Below are 22000 nucleotides of genomic sequence, written 5' to 3' on the forward strand. Positions count from 1 at the left end.
GATGTAGTCTACCATGAATTCAGCAAGGCATTTGACACTGTCTCCCACGGAATCCTTATAACAATGTTGGAGAAGTGTGGAATAGATGATTGGATGATGAGGTGGGTTGAGAACTGGATGACTAGCAGAACTCAGAGGGTTGTGATTGGTGATGCAGAGTCCAGTTGGAGGCCTGTACTTAGCAGTGTTCCTCAGGGGTCGGTGCTGGGTCCAGTCCTGTTCAGCATCTTCATCAGTGGCCTTGATGAGGGGATAGAGTCCACCCTCAGCAAGTTTACTGACAGTACAAAGCTGGGAGGAATGGCTGACACACTGGAAGACTGTGCTGCCATTCAGTGAAACCTGGACAGGCTAAAGGGGCAGAAAGGAGCAAGATGAGGTTTAACAAGAGCAAGTGTAGAATCTTGCATCTAGAGAGGATTAACCAAATGCACTGGTACAGGTTGGGGGATGACCTGCTGGAGAGGAACTCTGAAGAGCGGGACCTGGGTGTCCTGGTGGATGACAGGCTGTCCATGAGCCAGCAGTGTGCCCTGGTGGTCAAAAAGACCAATGGGATCCTGGTGTGCATTAAAAAAAGCGTGGCCAGCAGGTCAAGGAAGGTGATCCTCCCTCTATACTCTGCCGGTGAGGTCTCACCTGGAATACTGTGTCCAGTTCTGGGCTCCCCGGCACAAAAAAGACAGGGATCTCCTTGGAAGAGTCCAGCAGAGGTCCACAAAGATGATAAAGGGCGTGGAACACCTCCCTTGTGATGAAAGGCTGAGAGACCTGAGTCTTTTCACCCTTGAGAAAAGAAGACTCAGAGGGGATCTGATCCATGTCTATAAATATCTAAGGTGCAGGAGGCAAAGGGATGACGCCAGATTCTTCTCAGCAATGTGTGGTGATAGGATGAGGGGAAAAAGCCCCAAACTGATGCGTAGGAAGTTCTGCATTAATGTGCTTGGGAACTTCTTCACAGTGCAGTGACAGAGCACTGGCACAGCTGCACAGAGAGGTGGTGGAGTCTCCTTCTCTGGAGATGTTCAAGACCTGCCTGGATGCCTACCTGTCCCAGCTAGGGAGCTGCTTTGGCAGGGAGTTGGACTTGATGATCTCTAGAGGTCCCTTCCAACCCCTACAAGTCTGTGATTCTGTGGGTATGTGATTAGGAGTGTTATTTCTACAGGTAGACAGCTGAACTCTATCACAAACATCAGAGCATGCAGTCATCAGTGAAGTTATTCCCATCCCTGACAGCATCAGTGCCAATAACTACAAGATGTCACCTGACAGCTTGTTTTCTTACCTTTCTCCTTTAAAAGCGGCTCAGAGCACCTTGTTAGGCAAATGCTATTGCTCTTCCCCTTTTCTTTGCATATCAATAGGATGTACACTAGCAAGGGAGAATGGTATGTTAATTAATGTCTAATGTATACATAACCAGTGAGTTGGGATGAGATGGTCAAACAACTCTTTTTAAAGATTTCTTGAAGATACAGACCATCTTGTACTCAGACAATGTTGTTGCATTTCCTCATCCTGATACTGGTCCAGTTGGCTAGAATCTCCTTGAGCTCTTTCACTTGCATGTGAAACATATTACCTGGCAAATTTATTAACATAAAACAGAGAATCTGTTTTCTACACTTGGAAACTTATAAATTGTGCTCATAATTACATTAGTATAAATTCAAGATAACTCACAGGAAAACACTACAGGCATCAATTTGTTTCCTAGTTGTATAAGTAAGAGGGTAGTGAATAATTTTTTTTTTTTATTTTTTTTAGTTTTAAGTCTAGTAGAGGAGTAAAAAAAAAAAGAAAAGAAAGAAAGAACCTAGTTTCTTAGTATATAAAAAAGCTTATTAAAATACCCCCAACTTCAGTATGATTTTTGCGCTGCTGAAATTGAACACTGACATAGTTGTCCTACTTTCTTTGTGGGTGTAACAGGGAGATAGATGAAAAGCATTCATATTACCAGCTCTATTCTGTGAATTCTCTCCTAAGTTCCTTATCTATGCAAATCAGAAATATCTCCAACATAGCTCATGGAGTTACTCTGGTGGAACACAGGTGGTTCACCTGGGTTAAAAAAACCCAAAGATAAAAATCAGATCCTAGCTTCTGAGTTTGCATTCTATTTATATGTGCACAGCAGGACATATTTTGTAAAAATCCTGGGTATTTCCAAATAACTGACTTCTCAGAGGAGTAAAAATGCAATCAAAGTATTTCCTTTCAAAGCTGCATCACTTTATGATTAGTCAAGGGTTTTTGATAACATGAATTTCCTTTTCAGAAATGTTTTCTATTACATCTGTTTATTTTCTTTTGAGCAATCCAATTAAATCCCTCTTTCATCAGATGGAAAATTTAGAGCAATTCATTTAAATATATATACATGTATCATGGTATGCATGGCTGCTATAGAAAATGTTTAAATATTTCCTCCTTCAGCTTTATGTCTGTGCTAAAATAGATCAGGATTTGATCCCAGCAATTGTGAATATCCTTTCCAGAGCATTATTTGGTTCCCTTTCCTTCAAATATAAAAGCTTTGGGATGATGCATACAGTATCGCAGACTTTATTAGCTGAAAATATCCCTGAACATCTGGATGAACAATTTGAATCATCTTATGATGAAAGTTCCTTGCCATTTTCCCTTGTCTTATGTATATGCACTTTCTCCAATATAATTTAAATATAAACCTTTTATAAATGAATTATTATCCCAATTCCACAATTGTGAAACGTTCCAGTGTTTATGGAATAGTTTCATCCAGATTAAAGGACAGAAATTTACATTCTTTTAGTTTAATTCCTTATGGGTTAAATCAGCATAGAAGGAGTCTTGCAACCTTCTTGCTATTTCTTTTTCAGTCACTCCTGACAATCATTTCTGAGCCAAGTCAAGGACTGGCACCTTTGACCCAACTTCTGCTCCCACTGAGAGGCTGGAAGTGATGTCTTGCTGTGACATGGCCTACCGCAGCTGCTGTCTGCTCATCTCCCTTGAAGGAGCTGTTGGTCCACTCCATATGGGAATTTTGTGGTTAGTCTTGTTACTGGTGTTGTTCACCCGCTGCTCTCTCTCAAGACCTTGGTGGTCCTGTAGATCAGCCACATGGGAACGTGCCCCAAAGTGCAGCTGTGATGTTGACAGGACAGCATGATTGCTGTGGGGGCATTTTTCTGTGGGGGGAGGAGAACAATGGTTGGGGCTGGAGGATCCATGATATTTATAGCTGAGGCATATGGTCCTTCTATGTAGCAAGTGAAGCAATTATAATGGTGTGTAATGAGTCTGGTTTTACTTCACGGTAGAAGTACAGGCAGCCATATTTGACCTTTCTTTCAAGACATACTGACAAAAGACTAAGTTTTTCCTAGTTTGGTCTTCAGAAGAGGGGCTTGTCAACCAGAGTTATGTGACTTATCTTTTACAATATATAAAAGATACTGATATGAAATGAAGAGAAATCCTCAAAAGCAGAAGCGCTGACTATTTTTGCCCATTGCTAGGAATAAAGTAGCATAATGGACCCCAGAACAAGTACTGAACACACTGACTTGTCTTTGAGAAGTTCCTTGGGTCCAGAACAAAAGAATAAGAGGACACATACTGTGGAGTGGACAGCGGTGTGCAGGCTACCTGGCCCTGCATAATGGTGGTGCAAAGCCACTGGGAGTCACAGTCACCATGGCTGGCTTTTGGTCATCCAGGGCTCCTGGGTGCCAGTGAGGACCATGCTGGCTATTGCAGCACCACTGAGCCTGCTGGCCTCCACATTCCTCCTGATTTTGGTATTTTGCAGTCCTGTCCGAAAAGAAAGATTCACCCACTGGCTTATTACACTGTTCCTAGAAATGGTTTCACATGGAGCATCCCTCACCACCTCTTCCCATGTGATCTCGATCCCACCAGGCAGGCATTTTAGTGGCAGGGCTGGAAATGCCAGGGAGGGCTGAGAGTGCATCCTTGGCTGAGAGGCTGGGAAGCCTGACATACAGATAGTCCTGGATTTATTTGGACTGGCTCTAGCTTCTTGTGTCACCCAGAGGGACCGCTGAGGGTTGGCAGCATAACTGAAGAGTGCTGGGCTGAGCCAAGAGAGGAACCAGAGCTGTCCTGGGATGGACGGGAAAATGGTAGGCGGTAGAGGAGGAATGCCAAGGCTCTCTTGGAAGTTCAGGACACTTGATGGTGGGGGGAGATGAAAGTCTAGGTAACCTTTCCCCTTGCTAACATGTTGTTACCGTTGCCAAAAAATAGGAGTTGCAACAATTTGTATGTCTCTGCTAAGACATGAGCCGCACACACTCTTCTGAGAACACCTTGAAATAAAGGCTGACTTTGGAAGTAACAACATGCTTGTAAATAAAGAGGTTTACTTTTGTGAAGTGTTATCCCTGACTAGAAGCATCTGAGCAGAGCCCCTGAGACTATTTTCCTTTCCGCTGTGTACAGAATAAGGATTCACAAGCAGGTCAAGACACTTTTTGCTTTTTGAATTAGAATGTTTCTCATTAACTGGGTGTAGCTGAAGGCACTGTTGTGCGACTCAGTGCTACTTCCCAGCCAGGACTGTTGACAAAGATGCATATATATTGCAAAAGTGTACACTGAGCAACTGGGACCTGCTTCAGAACTGGCTTTAAACCACACAGAAATTTAGGTATGTAAGACAACACCAGTAGGCATGTGTGCAAGCTGAAGTAATTTGGTACAAGGATGGGATTGCAGCAAGAAAGGAGCTGGTAGAGATCTGCCAGCTCCTCAGATGACTTGATTTGAGAAGCAGCGACTGTCTTATATTTTAATACATGTTTTGTCTCATAACAGCCCTGATGAACACTGAAATCCTAAGCTGCAAGCTTCAGTCTATTGGCAAAATGTCATGGCTACCGCTGGACTGCGTTCTCATATCTTATGCAAAGTCATGGGAAAGGAGATGAAGAAAACACTCTGTAGGCAAGGTTGCCAGCAGATCCAAAGACAAAAGCCAGCTTTAACTTCAGGCCAAAAGCTCGGGATTGACTATTGGAAACTTTGTAAGATAGACACCACTGGTTTAGAGTCGTTAAGCTGCACATCCCAAGTAAACCACAATAAAAGCTTGAAGAGGAAAGGTCAGACCTGTGAAGTGCTATTTGTTTTCACTGAAACTTCATCTCCCACTCACCCCCAGCCTAACCAGCAGCGGAATCAATTACCACTTGTCAGACTGAAACCTGACCCCAAAAATGAAAGAAGGACATGACCTCTGGGGGGAAAAGAAACCACGAATGAACCACTTTCTCCTGCAATGAAGGGTTAACAGGCCTGATCCTATTCTTTTCCCCTTTAAGAAAAGATCAATACCACCATTCTGTACATTTACTCTTCCTTTCATCAGGGATGGCCAGTAGGACAGTGAGGTTATTGAGATTAGGTTTCATAAATTACTCCATTTAATAATTGAAGACAAAGTGGTTCCATACATTTTAATAGCATTTAGCGTAACCGTTCAAATTTGTAGGACTCATAATAGATCAATTTCAGCTGCCATTACCACTTGAGGTAATGGTGCTTTCACTTACCAAGCTTCTGTTAAGTATAGGATCAGCTTGTCAAAAAGTGGTCAGGTTTAAGGCAATATCCCTTGCCCTCTGATTTCAGACAAGTCCTGAAGGACATTCCCAAAGGAGTATCTACAATACACCCTGGACATCTCTGTCAGTTCATCTCACATTGCAGTGGCTGTTGTGTGAGAGATCTGTTCATTTTCATGTATGAAATGATGTAAGAGGATTTGACATCCAGGACCAGCCTTGTCTTTCTCTTCTTGAGCATCAGAAATGAGCACTGGACAAATGGAAGGAGCATCTTCTTATGTTTCCATTTTTGAATGTGAGGAAGTAACTACACAGAGTTGAAAAAAAAGTTATCTTCTAGGGAGTGGGAAGAAGTCTGTCTGAGCAGTGGGAATTAAGTAGCTTGTGACTGACATTAGCTAACTCTGGCCTCACAGGATTGAAGATGCTATTTTTTAAAATATTATCTCACACACGTCTAAAATCGAAACTACACTCTCTGTCCACTCTGCCATTTGGGTTTGTTAACATTAACACTGAATATTAAACTATCTGATTTTGCCTGAATGCCTGTCTCTTGACTTTGTAGGCACTTTCCAAGTGGATGATCTACTGTCATCTTAGCTTAGCATTTCTTGCATACTGGATTTGATCTTGACTTTTATCTGTCTGTACTCTTTGCTACACTATATTTTCCCCAAGATATGATATTTTTGTCATAGAAGGTTCATATTTTTGTGTGGTCAGCCTTAATCTCCACAGCCCTGACTCATGGCAGATGTGCCCAGGTAATCCCATTATGCTCTCTGCTAATTTTTGCTAGGAAAGATTTACCTACCTATCACTCTGTGGTAGATAAGAAATAGATACTGCAGCTGTGGTAATGTTGGGTGCCGAGCACAGCCCACATAGCAGTTTGAAGAGTGTCTGCCAAAGGTGGTGTTGAATGCACACAAACACATACTAATTTTTTTGTTTTTGTTTTTTTTAAATATGGTGCCAGGACCCTGCTGATGTATCAGGCATAGAGAACTACTTGGCATCAGCCTTTTCTGAAGCATTTTCTCTGCCTGTACATTTATAAAGGAAAATTCCCATTTGCATATTCTTTTTTTATGCTTCTATATTTAAACGAAAGAATATTAATTTTTCCTGCACCTTGGTGTTTCATTATCTATTTTTTTCTCTACAATTGTCTGCTAGGGAAAGAAGGTTTATGAATCTTCTTCTCTTGCAGTTCCATGAATAAAACTCTCATGCAGTTTTCTTTGCTGCCTCGGGAAAAAAAGAAATTTCTTAAGGACATTAATTGTGGAAACGTCATCAAATCCAACCAAGCAAATAGGAACAAATTCTCTTCTCCCATTCCCACTCCCCCCTCTTGTTGAAAAGCAAACAAACGAGGCTGTATTCTGAAGGAGGCAGGAAATGAAGTCATGAAGGAGCAATTCAGAAAATAAAAGACATTTTTTTTTGAGTTTCACAGAAGAATGTCTTCTGTGGTCCTGATTTTGCTTTCTGGTGCAACACTGGTGATAAGTTAATTTAGAAAAGCATTTGTGCATAGTGCTATGGAGGGGAACTTCAATAGAAATCAATAGACTGCAGTAAACATGAGCAATCAAATGTGGTGAGATGGACCACCATATCTCTGCACTGTGCCTGAAGAATAAGTGGGATGGGATCTGGCATGGATCAAATCAGGAAGGAGAAAACATGAGGTTTGTGAAATCAGAGAGACAAGCATCTTACCTTCTTCTGGCCTTCATCTTTCCAGCATGTTTTAGCAACCTTAACCCTACCAGTGACTTCTTGAAGCATACAAAAGTGCCTTCCATCACAGAATTTCTTACGGACTCCGAGGGAAGTGCTAGAAGCAAGAAAATTAATCAAGCATGTCAGAAAAGGATTGCTTTCCACCTGAGCCTGGCACAGCTTCTAATTAAAACCATGACTGCAAAGTCACTTTAGAATGATTGAAATGCTTAGCATTTGTCAGCTACACCCTCCTAAATGTATTCATTTACAAAACATGACAGAAAATGGTCCTGTGAGAGGAGAGACTTAGAACTGCAAAAATAAAACTTTTTGGGGAAATATTTTAGAATTTTTGGACTTTAAAATAAACAGCAAATGTTTTTCAAAGGAAATGTCTGAGAATTCTATAAAAAATGTTTCTCAAAATATCTAAGATTTTTGGCATAAAAAGATAAGGACACACACAAAAAAAGGTGTCAGACAATACCCACTTGGCTGGCCAATCTGTTTTGATATGAACAGATCCTTTGGCACAACAACTTCAGGCTCCAAGTTTCCCTTCTCCAAGGTTTCTCCTGATTCAAGGATATGCTCCTCTCTTATATTATGTCTCCAGAGTCTCAGCTAATTCCTCTTGCTCCACTTTACAAAGCCAGCCCCCTTCAGGGGGCTGCATTAACCCTGCAGGGTTACCACCAGCTCTGTTTTCCTTTCTCTTTCTAAATGTCATTTATCTCAGATCCTGGTGGGTAACTCATTTGTCATGTGATTCTGAGGGATAAGGCTGTGGAACGGCCATATTAGGGGCTTTGCACCTTTCCACCACTCTCACATATGCTTTTGCCCCATGGATGTCTCCTGGATTGTGGATGACTCTGGGATGCTGGCAGAAGGGTGCTGACATGGCCTTGCCTGGAGCCTGACATAGATCCTCAGAACTTCAGATAGAGAAAAGAAATAATTGGGGAGTTACTGCTACTCAAACAATCATTCTGTGGACACTAACAATTATTCTCAGCAGAACCAAGAGTCAGATCACCTTCCATTTACTATCCTGCTCTCATGTTGAGTAGTAGCAGTGTATTTTCCTTAGCTTTTACTTTGCAAATTTCAGCTATCAGACTTAATTTACTCCAGCTACCAGACTTTACCAGGCCAGGTAACAGTGACAGCACAAGGGGTAATGCTTTTAAATTGCACCAAGAGAGGTTCAGGTTAGATATTAGGAAGAGTTTCTTCTCAGCAAGAGTGGTGAGACAGCAACACAGGCTGCCTCAGAAGAAGTGGTGGAGTCACCATCCCTGGAGGTATTCAAGAACAGTATGGATGAGGCTCTGAGGGTCGTGGTCAGTGGACATGGTGAGAGTGGGCTAACAGTTTGACTAGGTGATCTTAGAGGTCTTTTCCAACCTTAATGATCCTATGATTCTGTTATTCTATTTATAATCTGTTCAAAGTTACTCTGTTTTATGAAATACCTACAAACTGACCAACATTTCTCTTAAAGCTATCTGTTGTTGACAGACTTTTTTTCCAATCCTTTCTTCTTTGCTTGTAGGTTGCTCAAGAACAATCTCATAAAAGTGTTGGGGAGTTAACAGGGAGCTAACAGAATCTCTTTCTTCATTGACCAAGCAAGAGTGGAATCATGTCCATCTTGCTTATGAATTTGAAAATCATAAATAAATGAATAAAATAAATCTGTTCTATTACTTCACAACTACAGCTTCTGGAAATTTTTTCCTGCTTGTATAGATCCCTGCTGTAACAGGGCAGTGTTTGGACAGTGCAATTAAAATCTGCATGAGCAGCATGGAGTTTATATTTAGAAATATTTCTTTTGCCATCATTTGTCCTGTTGTGCTCCTTTGGTCTTGTCACATGTTTGGGTAATCAAGTGACTAGCCAGACATAATTACTAATCCTGATTTATTACATCGTGGGAGACTGGGACACAGAGGGTACAGTTTAGGATAGTTCCAAAGCATGTGGTTTTCTCTCCCCGTTGCAAAATAAAAACAATTTAGGAACGTAGGGAATGGTGGAATCACAAACTGATCTCCCTTCTAACTACAAAAGATCATCTTTCATTCCCTATGGATGCCTACATTAAAGTTAGATCTGAAATTTGGATGGGAAGAGAGGATGGAGAAGGATAAATCCTTTGCAGTGTGCCTTGTTGCTACACAAGTTTGCTAAGAGAAAATAATTCAGCTCATCAAATACTGTCTTCTCCATGTCCTCACTACATAAACTGGGGGCAGACAGGTCTTCTTCATGTCCTCATGTGACATGCTAGGGACAGAGAGGTAACTGGTACTGAGACTGAGTCAAATTAATCGTCTGTATTCATGCTGCTGAGGGCTGGCCATCCTTTGGCAGGAGTTCTGGCTTTGAAAGAGCTAGTTAGAGTTGCCCAAAAGAAAGCCAAGGAATGAAGTAATAGTAGTGTAATAGCAGTCTGGGCTAGCACAATCCTGGTGTCCAGCTCCTTCCTGGGCAGTCTCTTAGTCTGTGGTGTAGACAGAGGTGACCCTCTTGCTAAGGAGCACATCTGATTGATGTTGCACACCTAGAGTCAGGATCTGGCTTTGTCTAAAATAGTGTTCCTGCACTGAAGGTGAGGAAGTAACAGCAGTATGCATGAACAGCTATGTAATGTGGTCAATAATTATCAGCTAATCCTTGGTAGTATGAACAGCCTGTACGTCTGCAAAGTTGCTTTTCATTTTTCTGGTGAGTAATAATAAATCAGAAAAAAGTTGGCACTGATACACACCATGCAATGTAAATATATGCAAAGAGCATTTTCCTGATCCTGATGAGAATCATAAAAGCTTTTTGTTTTCCTGGAAATTAATATTTTACAAGTGGGTTGAAGAGTCCACATCCACATCGTTGCAAACTTTCCAGGTGTGCATGATGAGTCATGAGTGTGAAAGCAAATTCCTCCTGAACTCACAAGCATTAACTTTGTTAAAATAATCTTGGCTACCTGCGGACTCAGTCTGTGTTATATCTGGTATTGGAATGACAGTAAAAAAAGGGACTTTGCATTGCTCCTCCTCAAGGAGCATTCAGAATTTGTACGTCAAGGGGCTTTTATCAAGCCTGACGTGTTAGATTTGGCTCCATGGCTCATATATGGCAAACTGCCAGTTTTGTGAAGTCTTGGCTAGAAGGACCAAAGGTATGCCAATGCTTGCCCTGTTCACAGGCTGTTTATTGGGTTTGACCAGGAAATATTTATCTAGATGAGCTGATTGAAGCAAAATTCCTGAGTGCATTAGTGTCTGTTGCTGAATTCAAGTGGTGTTTTGAGAGAGCTAGCTGACACTGGTCCCCACTGATGGATTTTGTTGAGTTTTCTTATCATCATATTTATGTCTGTAGAGAAATACTAGCTATAGAGGTAACATGGAGTATATTTTAGAGGATAAGCAGTAATTCCTCTAGAAGTTAATTCATATAGCAAATGTTAAATGTTTGAATTGAAATTATATCTCACTAAAAAAACTCACTAGAAGGATGACTTTGTATTAGTCTTCCACTTTCATCCTCCATCATAATTTAAATTCCCACACTGCTTATTGTGATCAATCCACATGAATTGTTTTCTTCCTCTGAAACCACGTGGTTCTTTAGTATGAAAGATAGGATGACATGATGGACATGACGTTGTGGCCTTTTGATACTTGTCTCAGATTCAGATAAACAGGTTTGGTCATGGCTTCATGGGGAAGATTACTAAGCAATGAAACTGGAAATGTTGATTCTCAAAATATGAGCTTTGATTTCCCTGGAAAACTGTTTTTTTGTTTTTTTTTGTTTTTCTCTTTTGATGTGGTCATTGTGCTTGTGGGTTAGGAAACAGGTTTATTAATATGAGTCCACTGTAATGAGTGGGTAGGAGTTAAATGACTTGCAGGGGTCTGCAACATAAACGTGAATAACATGAATACCTGAGTAGCTCCCATGAGGATCCCTTTGTAGTTAGTGGAGGGAAACGGACACTATCAGGGTGTTTTTCCTCTTGCTGTAACAGTGATGTCTACAGTAGGTGAACTGTAAGGTAAGGTGAACTGTGCCTTAAAATTTTAGAGTTTCACTGAGTGTAAGAGGAGTTTGACACGTCAACCTCATCACTGCACTCTGCTACTATGGAAGTCCAATTCAACAGCAGGGGGTTATTTGTGCCATTGACAAAATGATTGGTACACTGTAGTAGCAAAGGAACGTACCTAATATCCTCTGTGCACGGAGTTATTTATGGAAATACTGTCTAGGAAATGATGATACCATCCCACCTGCACTTTGGTACAGCTCAGCATTTGTGCTCTACTTTTACCATGTAAGTGAATTAATCCTCACAGCCTCCTGCTTTAACCTCCCTTTCAGAGATGGTGAAAGTGGAGCAGAGGCACATCAGAAACCAGAGATGCTGAGCTTCCTCATATTTCAAGGGAAAGGATGTCCCAGAGTGACTTAATCAGAGTCTCGAATGCTCCAACATCATTTCTGGCAAACTGTCTGTGGTAATACTTGGGATAATACAAAATGCACCCTTCTCCATTTGGAAGAGAAGAAGGTGATGAAACCACATCCTCAGGCTTAAACTAGAAGTACATATATTTGTGCTTATTATCTCATTTCCTCTGTGCAATTCTTGAGGCTTTGCATGGAGGTCATTGCCTAGTCAGCAAGCATTAGTTTCACCCTTGAAGACACTGCTGTTCCTGAATTTGTTTGCCCTAAAAGATGACTTGGATTCCTACTACCCTCTTTTCCAGTCCCCTGGGAACATTCAGCATCTTGCAAGAGTGAACATCTGAAGAACATTTCTAGTGGTAACTGGCTTTTTTAGATGCTACTTATGTGTGCCAGTACCTTTCTGAAAATTGATAAACTGTGATCCTAGAACAGACTCAGTTTATACTTTGCAAAACTGTACTCAGTATTCCATTTGATATCTATATACTTAGATATCTGTAATATTAATTACAGTACAGCTTAGATACTTTTTCCCTGAAGAATACTCAATTTAAGTAGACAAGCAAGAGAAAGAATGCTGAGTTGCATGTCTCAGTTGTGTTTTTTTGGGCGATCAATGCCATATTTGTAATAAAAAGGTACAGAATTAAGTTCACTAAAATTTGTGTCACATGGCTATGAGTTTCAAACAAAAGCTCTCTGACGGTGAAACTGCTTGGAATTTTCACTGTGAAATTTTTTTTCACTTCAAAGCTCTCTAGGAAGTGTCATTTTAAAAATTTCAGACTGACGTGAGGGTCTTGGCTGCTCAGGTTGCTTCTGTGTTAAAAAGTCAGTTCTTTATATAGCTCTTATCACTATCATTTTATAGATTGGGAAATGAAACAGATTAAAAAGGACTTGTCTTAATCACATGGCAACTCTGTGTCTGCTCTGGGTAGGGAGTCCAGGATCCCACGTTCCAGTGCAGCAGTTCAAAGCTTCAACCACAAAACAAACAAAGCAGTCATGTTCTTTTTATAGCTGGAAACCATTGCTGACGTATTTTGAAAGACCCGCTGGGATTCTCACATTCTGAGTATATAAGAGTGATAGCACTTTTCAGCCAGGTGGCAGTCTCTTGCCCTAGGTGAGAAATGCCAATTTTAATGTCAAGTGTGTGGTTTTATGCCTTTTGTTTGTGTTCACAAGACCTTGTCACTCAAACCTGATGACTTCTCTAGCCACTGCATTGAGCCTATGGGTGCTTCGGCATTGTAAGATACATTTTCCAGCCCTAATCCAGGCATTGCTCAAAACTTAAACTAATAATGGAAGGGGGAAGTTGCCTCTAACAGCTGTGGTCTTTTACAGTTTGGTGGGAACAGCACCAGTCTTGAAGCTTTCCTTATAGATAAGATCAGTTTGGGAGGAAGTGACATCAGGGCTGCATGGCAGGGCTTTAATCCTATGCATTATTTAGCGTGTGATATTGTTGTGGGAGGGACTGCACACCGAAGAAGATATTTTCTGAAGGAAAATAAAGGAAGGCAGAACAGCTGATTAGTTACTATTATCAGATACTAATGGGTGTCATGTTGATAAGATGGTAACCAAATAGCATGTAGAAAGGATTTTAGTGCTAAGTACTCCATTGCCTTTGTGTGATGCCTCATTACTGCACTTGAATCCTCTCCTCTATAAATTTTTAATTACCTCACCATTTTTCATGTAACACTTCACTCCTTTCCTTGCTCTGCTTTTTGTCCTGTTCGCGTTCTCAGCTGAAGTGAAAATGCATTGTGTGATTAGATGTGGAAGTTCTATTTTTTTACCTTGCTGCACTGCTGTCTTCCTTCAGAAGACAGGAAAAGAATTCCAAAACTCAACATTTCTTTTTCAAGCACATTAATGGAGTTCTAGTAAGTTCTATGGTGCCTAACAGTTCTGTGTAAAGCTATGGGATAGATATAGCTCAATTACAAGGTAACACCGTTGCCAAGTGCCTCTCCAAGATTCCTTCATGGGCACAGAGAGTGTGAGGTAGATTCTTGCTCTTCTTGTCTGCAATACAAAAGGGGTGTCCAGCTGGGTGAGGAAGGTCCCCCTCTGCTCTGCCCTTATGAGGCCCTGTGTGTCCGGGCCTGGGCCATCTGCACAAGAAAGATGTGGAGCTTTTGGAGCAGATCAAGAGGGTCACAAAGATGATTGAAGGGCTGGGGGATCTGGACTTGTTCAGGCTTAGTAGTTGGGAAATCTGCCTTCAGCAGAGAGATTGGATTTTTGAGATGTCATTCCATGATTCTATGACTCCTGCGTGCTACTGTCTGTTCTGGGGGTACTTTTAGGCAAGCTGGGAGTGACCCAAGGGTGGCTGCAGGAGGTAGGCTGGCCTTCTTCTCCTGGCCATAGCAGTGAGGCTCAGGGAAGCCATGGGAAACAAGGATGGAAACTGCAGCACCTTTGGGCTTGTTCTGGTCTGTGTTGAAGGCTGAAATAATAGAATTATACAATCAAAGAATCATTAAGGTTGGAAAGACCACTAAGATCACCTAGTCCATCTGCCATCCCATCCCCACCATGCCCACTAACAGTGCCTCTCAGTGCCACATACACACACTTCTTGAATGCCTCCAGCGATGGTCACACCACCCTCTCCCTGGGCAGCCTATGCTAGTGCTCCACCTCTCTGAGAAGTGTTTCTCCTGGCGTCCAACTTGAACCTTTCCTGGCACAACTGGAGGACAGTACATCTCATCCTATTGCTAGTTATGTGGAACAAGAGGCTGACTCCCACCTCGCCACAATCTTCTTTCAGGTGGCTGTAGAGAGTGATGAGGTCTCCCCTAAGCCTCCTCTTCTCCAGACCAAACATCCCCAGTTCCTTCAGCTGTTTCCCATCAGACTTGTGCTCCAGACCCCTGATAGCTCCACTGCCCTTTTCTGAATGAGCTCCAGGGCTTGATAAGTTAGAGAGGAGGGGGAGTTTATACCTTGGGAAGAAGGAAAGTTTCTCACTTGGACATAGTTAGTGTATTCTAAAAACAGAGCTGCAGATATTAGCCCTGCTTACTGTGAGACCTTTGTAGAACATGGTTACAAAAATGTGTGCTGATTAGTCAGAGGAATAGCAATCAGTGCCAAATAGTAAGGGTCAAGAAACTCCCGTGATTGAGGTTTTAAACTAGATTTGGGAGAACCTCTGTTGGACCTTTAATGTGAAACAAGCTGGAGGAAATCCCTTTCGCTTTGACTATGCTGTGGCTGTGCTCCTGCCCCAACACATGGGACTCCTCAGCCAGGGATCAGGCTTGACAGACATAGCCATTTGCCATAAAACCCACAACTGGGCACAGAGCAGCTTCTCACTGACATTTCTCGGGTGACTAAGACCTGTTTGGAATTTCTGAATATCTCAGGCTTACAGTGACTGTTGCAGAAACAGTTTCTTGTGGTATTATCACAGCAATTTTTCAACAGATTCATCATCATCATCATTGCTTTTTTAACAGATAACACGCATCTGAGAGCAAAGCTCCTACTCAGCTGCTGCTTTTTTCTTTGAAAGAGTCTTTTCTGAAAGATGAGATGTGCGGTCTTATTTATTTATTTTTCTCTGGAAACATCTGAGTCACACTTTTAGGAGTAAGAGGACACAGGAAGGAACAAATGCCATGTCTGGAACAGTGAGCTCACTGTCCCAGCTTGATAGACAAATGTTTAATGTGTTCAAACAAACAGCACTTGCAGCTCATGGGCTGATCTGCACATGACACCCAACATACTGCTTGGTTATGTCATGTGGTGCTGAGAATGGGCAGTGGTAATGCTGAGAGGGGGAAGCTGTGGGGCAGAGTGTGTGCTGTGGCATGATACTGCACATTCAAGGAATCTGTCTGCTGAGAGCAGGGGTGGAGAAAAATGATGTTCACAGGGTCAAATGTTGCTCTAGAATCTGCTTCTATGCTTGATCAGTCTGAGAACATTTTTATTCTTACTTATTTATTTCTCAGAGCCTCTCTCTTTGTATAATCTAAAAACCACCTAAGAGCTTGGAGACAAAAATAACAATTTTTTTTTTCCTGTGGATAACTAGAAAATTCATAGGATTGCTCTGAAAGTAATGCCTCCTATTTTATTATGTTGGTCCAGAACATCAGAGTGCATGTTAGTGGTATGGCAGTAGAGGTTGAATCTTCCCACCAGTACTTCACATTTTGTTGCTGTGTGACAGATGGCAGCAGAGGGGCAGTCTGACACAGTGAAGTCTGACATGGAAGTGCGTATGAAGCAAATGTGTGTCACTGGATTCCTCTATATGGAAAAAATGGCACCCACTGACATTTGTTGTTGCCTGCTGAACATTGGTGGAGAACAAACAGTGGATGCGAGTGCAGTGAGGAGTGGGTGGTACATTTCAGCAGTTACAATGGTGTCTGTGGATCACCTCCACTGGTGCAGATTTTTTTTTGATGGACGCGGCATGCAGGCTCTTGTTCATCACTGGTAAAAATGCAGAACTAATGGTGATGACTGTGTTGACAAATAGTGTCTCGAAGCTGAGAATTTACTCATTTAACATAATGGGATTGGGCTTTTTGTAGTGTCCATGGAAACAAATAGGAGACATTACTTTCAGGGCAGCCTACATGTTTAGATAGTCATACTTCAGAACAACTATCAACACTGTAGCTTCTGCCTACTCTTGTTCTGGAAAACAACTCCTCTGGGCAAGGAGTTGTGTAATCCCAAAGCAAAAAGAAATCTCCTTGAGATAGCTAAGTAAACTGGTAGATTTTGGAATATCTATATTCTTGTATTCTTCCCTCTCCATTCTGCATGATAAATTTTTACACAGGAGGAATATCATAGACTGAATATGAAGTATCAATTCTAATTTTCTTTCTTTTTTCTTTTTTTTTTTTTAGTTTAATTTAATTAAAAATCACAAGGACGTTTTCAAACACTTTAAATTCTCTGATCACTGAAAGTCTTGGAAACTCCTGGCACAAGGATTTTCCCCTTCTGTCTCTCAGTTCAGTGTCCTCAGTGTAGAATAGGTGTTCCAGTGCCAGAAGTGTGTCCCAGTGCTCAAATAGTAAGCAGCCAGGCAGGGCTCTGGGGAGCCCTGGGGAAGAAGTGAAGAGTCTTCCTCCAAAGTTGTGGAGTGGCTCCAAGGAGACTCCTTTGCTAATTCTCTTGCTTCTTACTGCCAAAGAGCAACTTGCCGGCTACTTAAATCTGCAAGATCCGTCTTACTTTAACCGTATTGAAAAGGAATGATGTTTTGGGGTTGTGCTGTGCTATATTAAAATCCATATTTCAAACAATAAATGCTTTCAATTTATCTAAGCTTGCCTCCTTTCTACTGAGCCAAACTTTCAGGCAGTTAGCTAAACCTTTCAGTAATATAAAGCACCTTTTTTATCTTGTGCCAACACTGTAATGCCTCCAATAATTTATGTTTAATTTTTAATACAGTTATCTATCATGAGTAATTATGTGGGCTGCTCACAATATTCCATTTTCTGTTATGTGGTTTTTCTGAAGATTGTGGACTTAAAAAAATACCACAGTACTACAACTTCTCTTCCGAATTTACTCCAAAAAAGAAATATTGTGGCATATTTGAAGATACTGTATATTAGACTCCAGAAAGTCCTTTGCTCTGTCTTTAGATCTACTGATTCCAATGTGAGAAACAGCACAAGCTTCTGTGATTTATGCACTGCACGGACAGAAAAAGGGTAAGGAGCATTCTTCACGATCACAGGCATGGTTTTCTGATGTTTGCGTGTGGAGCTCGGGCTCTGGGGATGGGGCTCTGAGCACCCGTATGTAGCTGTAGATGTCCCTGCTCATTGCATGGGAGTTGGACCAGATGGCCTTTAAGTCTTTTCCAACTCAAATGATCCTATGATTCTAATAAAATGTGCCTGCTGCCACTGGTACTACCCATCACTATCGGAACAGACACTCATTTTTATCTCCAGAGGCTAAGGAAAAGATATCCCATCTCTCCATCTAATAAACATTCTTCTCTGAACTCAAAACCATAGGTCTCAGCACCTCACATCTGTGCACTGCTGCCACTGAGGAGTGGCCCTGCTGTAATGCCACTGTCCTTACCCCAGTATGCCTCAGGAACTGCCCTAAAACCATTGCAACATTCCTATGAGATCTACAGGGAGGGCTAGGGGTGTGTGATGCTTTCTAATGGCAAACTGGAAAACATCCACTTCTGGCACAGAGCTGCTTGCACCAGGAACTGCCAGGAAGTGTTTGCCTGCCTTGAATGGCAGCCTGGTTTACACGTGCAATAGCAGCAGATGGTTTTGTTAATCTCTATCTGGCAAAAAGCACTGATCTGAGTACCAGATCTGTCTGAGGGGCCGGAAGCTGAGCTCCTAGGGGCCATATAAGTTTTCTGTCCAAATCTACATTTTGAGATGTCTGCACTGTTTCTGCTACTCTGTGTGAGTGCTGCTCTTTTGGGAGGGAAAAAAAATGATTTTTTTTTTCCTGGCCAGATCACAGCTTGTCCTGACATGCTCTCTACTCTGGGAATTGGGAGTGGGATGTGTATGGAACTGCTAATGGAAACATACACCAAGGAGTCCATCTGAGATCTGGATGCTTGTCAGGGACATTTCCAGCCTCTGTATTGGACAATAGTGCTCCTCTGAAACGGCATTGGTTCAAGAGTGGATGATTATCAAACTCACAGACTCCAAGTATTAGTCTAAAATGCTGGATGTGTTGTGTCCCTGCCATCTATCACCACAGGCACTTTGCTGGCATGCTGTTAGCTCTTCTCCCACACTATGGCACTTAGCTTACACTCAGAGCTGTAGCTCCATGTGTGAACTTAGCATATTGCTCACTGAGTCTTTGTCAGACCTAAAGGAGGTATTGTATGCCCAGATTTATTCATTATTAATTCCAATATTGTTTGACTTAATGACAGATATTAGCTAAATTAGGAGCACTGTGAATAACAGCACACTGCAGTTACAGACCTGTAACTACAACATGGTTATTGAAGGCAAAAGGTCTGCAGGCTTGGCCTCATCAAAATCTGAGGTAAAACTTCCTTCGATGTCAGTAGCATGAGATTTCACTCAGATTAAAATGCAGCTTATTTTGGTAGCAGCACAAAATTTTACCATTGCGTTAGATGTTTTACCACATATACAGGTAGCATTGAATAACACAAAATGTGCAGGTAAATCTAAGGCTGTAATTCAATCAAGGACTTCTGCTGATGTCTTAAGCTGTGAGTCAAATGGCTTAAGTAGTTTATGACCAGCAGTAGAAATCCCTTGATTGAATTACTGCATAGGCATTCAATTGAAAAAATGCATTGTTATTTGTACGGTGTGCCAAAGTATGATTTTAAAGTTACCAATAGCTGGCTGTAACTAATGGAGAAAGAGCAGTATGATATTACACTGCCCCTTAAGCAAGGAAAATGAGTGATGTGCACTGTGTTCTGTGCTCATGTAATAATAATTGTTGTAGTACTGTAGGGAATTAATTCCTTAGTATTCATTAAAGGAAGGAGAGCTTGAAGTTGTTAGTCAGAAATAGTCTCTGGCCTCTACACCGGTATGCATGACCTGAGAAATTTCCATCACTGTCAGGCACCTGTCTATGGACCGGATCCACACTTTTTTATGACTCTCTTAGATTTAAAGGAAAGGAGATGAAACAAGGTGAAAATGGGTGTAGTAGATGAGTGTGTTACAAATGCTACACCAATCCAATACTGTGCAGAGGATAAAGAGGGGCTTCAGAGACCCCTGTGGCTTCCAGCACCCCTACACGCAGGCAAGGCTCTGGGCCTCAGGCACCAATCCTCATGGAGCAACTCACAGACGGGAGCTCTTTGCTGGCTGCAGCCCAGCATCCTCCAAGGGGCTGCAGGTTTCCTGCTCTCCTATTTCACTACAGAACTGGATAGCATTACCAGGAGCTATCCAGAGAAGATCCAAACAGCAAGAACATTCAAATCAGCCCTTTTTGGAGGTGTTCAAAACTGCTCAGTAGCAGTGCAGGTTGTCTGCATCATGGGCTGTCACGGCAAATTGGAGCTGACAGCTAGAAACTGCTCACATAGATTTCCTATTGCTCTTTTTAACTAGCCTGTATTAAATTGCACCAAAAGAGCTGACAGCCTTAAAATTCACGCCATTATATCACATTAAGGGCTACAAAAATCTGCCTGCTTTCACAAATTTCAAAGTCAATTGATATATAAGCCTTGAAGACATCCTATAGCCTAGAGACACAGTACAACCAGCACACATATGTGCGTGTTACTTCTGCATCCAAGACCATCTGCAGTTCTCAGCTATTGCTCCATATTAACATTTCTGAGAATCCCATACAAAAAGAAAATACTTGAAATACAGAAAGAAATTACTACAGGCACGAATATTTCCTTCAGGGAGCTTTTCTTCTGACAGGACATGGCTTTTGAAATCACTGTTATTACTTAACTTGGGATTGTTAATTACAAAAGTAACTTGTGTAGGTATGAATACTCCCACTGAGGGAAAAACTGATGCTTGTTTCAGTAAGGTGTGAAGATGAATGCATGCATGCCTGGACACTGAAACACAGAATTCTAGAATATCTTGAAATGCTGATGAGGATAAGAGCAGGAACATGCTTGTGAAAGAAAAGTTCTGACTTTGTCCTTTGTCAATCATTTGATTTTATCAAAGTTAACATAGTTTTTAATATTTGACTTCAGCAAAATTCTTCCTCTAAAATGTCTCAATCACAAGAAAAATACTAAGCACAAAGGGAAATGGTTTTAAACAAAAAGATGTTAGATTTGGGTTAGATGTTAGGAAGTTCTTTCCTCAGAGGGAGGTGATGCACTGGCACAGCTGCCCAGAGAAGCTGTGGTGCCCCATCCCTGGAAGTGCGCAATGCCAGGTTGGATGGGGCCCTGGGCAGCCTGAGCTGCTGGGGGGCAGCCTTGCCCATGACAGTGGGTTGGGGCTGGATGGGCTTTGAGCCCCCCTCCAGCCCAAACCATTCTGTAGTTCAGTGATTCTATGATAGTATGTCAACACACTGATGACAAAATCATCTTTTTCATAAAACTCGTGATGCATCTCCTTCCCTGCTTACTTTTGGTGTTATGACTGAAGCAGGATGAATTACGGCTCTATTCCCTTGGGTTATGTAGTAAAGGTACCCTGACTGTCAGTAGGGGTAGAGAACTCCAGTAGAAGATAGTTTATTTTTAGGTCTCTAACTAGACCCTCTCCGTATTCAAATGAGTGTATATAATATATATAAAGGATAAGCCAGTTTTCTCATACACATAGAGCCTTGAAAACTAGTCAAACTTCCTGCCTGAAGAGGAATATGCCATAGGTCAGATGATCCTTAATTTTTACACTTGAGAAAAGAACAGTTAAAAGCACTGAAACAATATTCCACATCTCGTTCTTCCTCAGCAAACAAGAGAGCGAAGTATTCATGTCATCCATACCACACATTTAAAAGTCCTTTGCATTATCAAACCTCAACACATGTAAAGCATGCTGCATGCAAAAGTGATTAAATTTGACTTTATGTATATTATGGTTTCATCAGTTCCTCTGGTTGCTGGACTTTGGAGCAGTCTGCTCCAAGTCCTGAGAAGAGCAGTGGGACTTACTTAGGTCACCCAAGCCTGTAGTGGTGGCAGCCTGACCTTGGCACAGTTTGAAAGGAAAATAATCTCTTCTAAGTCTGGGAGGGCCGCCTTACTAGCTTTCAAAACTCTGAAGAGGGAAATAAACAATAAACAGAGTTAGCTATGTCTTCAGCTGTGTTAGAGAGATTACATCATGATTTATACACACAAACACGCTGAATAAAGATGGATCCTAGTCTCATACTTCCAATCTAGAAATCCAATTTTTAGTGAACATGTGTTAGTCAACCTGTTTATTTACTTGTAAAATGCTTTATTTGATATGTAATAGAATGTGATTTTATTAACTAAACTATGCAGAGCTTTCTTAGGTTTCAGTTTTTATCACATTCAAATATGTCTCAGACTCTCTTTCTGAATCTGACATCTGTGTTTGGATGTCATCTTTAAAGTCACTGTTGACTTCTTAAATCTGATGTTAAGAACTTTGGTCTTGTGATTATTTCCATTGTATGGTTCAATACTAGTTTCAAAGAAAAAGCAGGTCAGA

Source organism: Cyrtonyx montezumae, unplaced genomic scaffold, assembly GCF_038088225.1.
Source record: "Cyrtonyx montezumae isolate F1298 unplaced genomic scaffold, pur_monq_1.0 scaffold_3, whole genome shotgun sequence".
Classification (NCBI taxonomy): domain Eukaryota; kingdom Metazoa; phylum Chordata; class Aves; order Galliformes; family Odontophoridae; genus Cyrtonyx; species Cyrtonyx montezumae.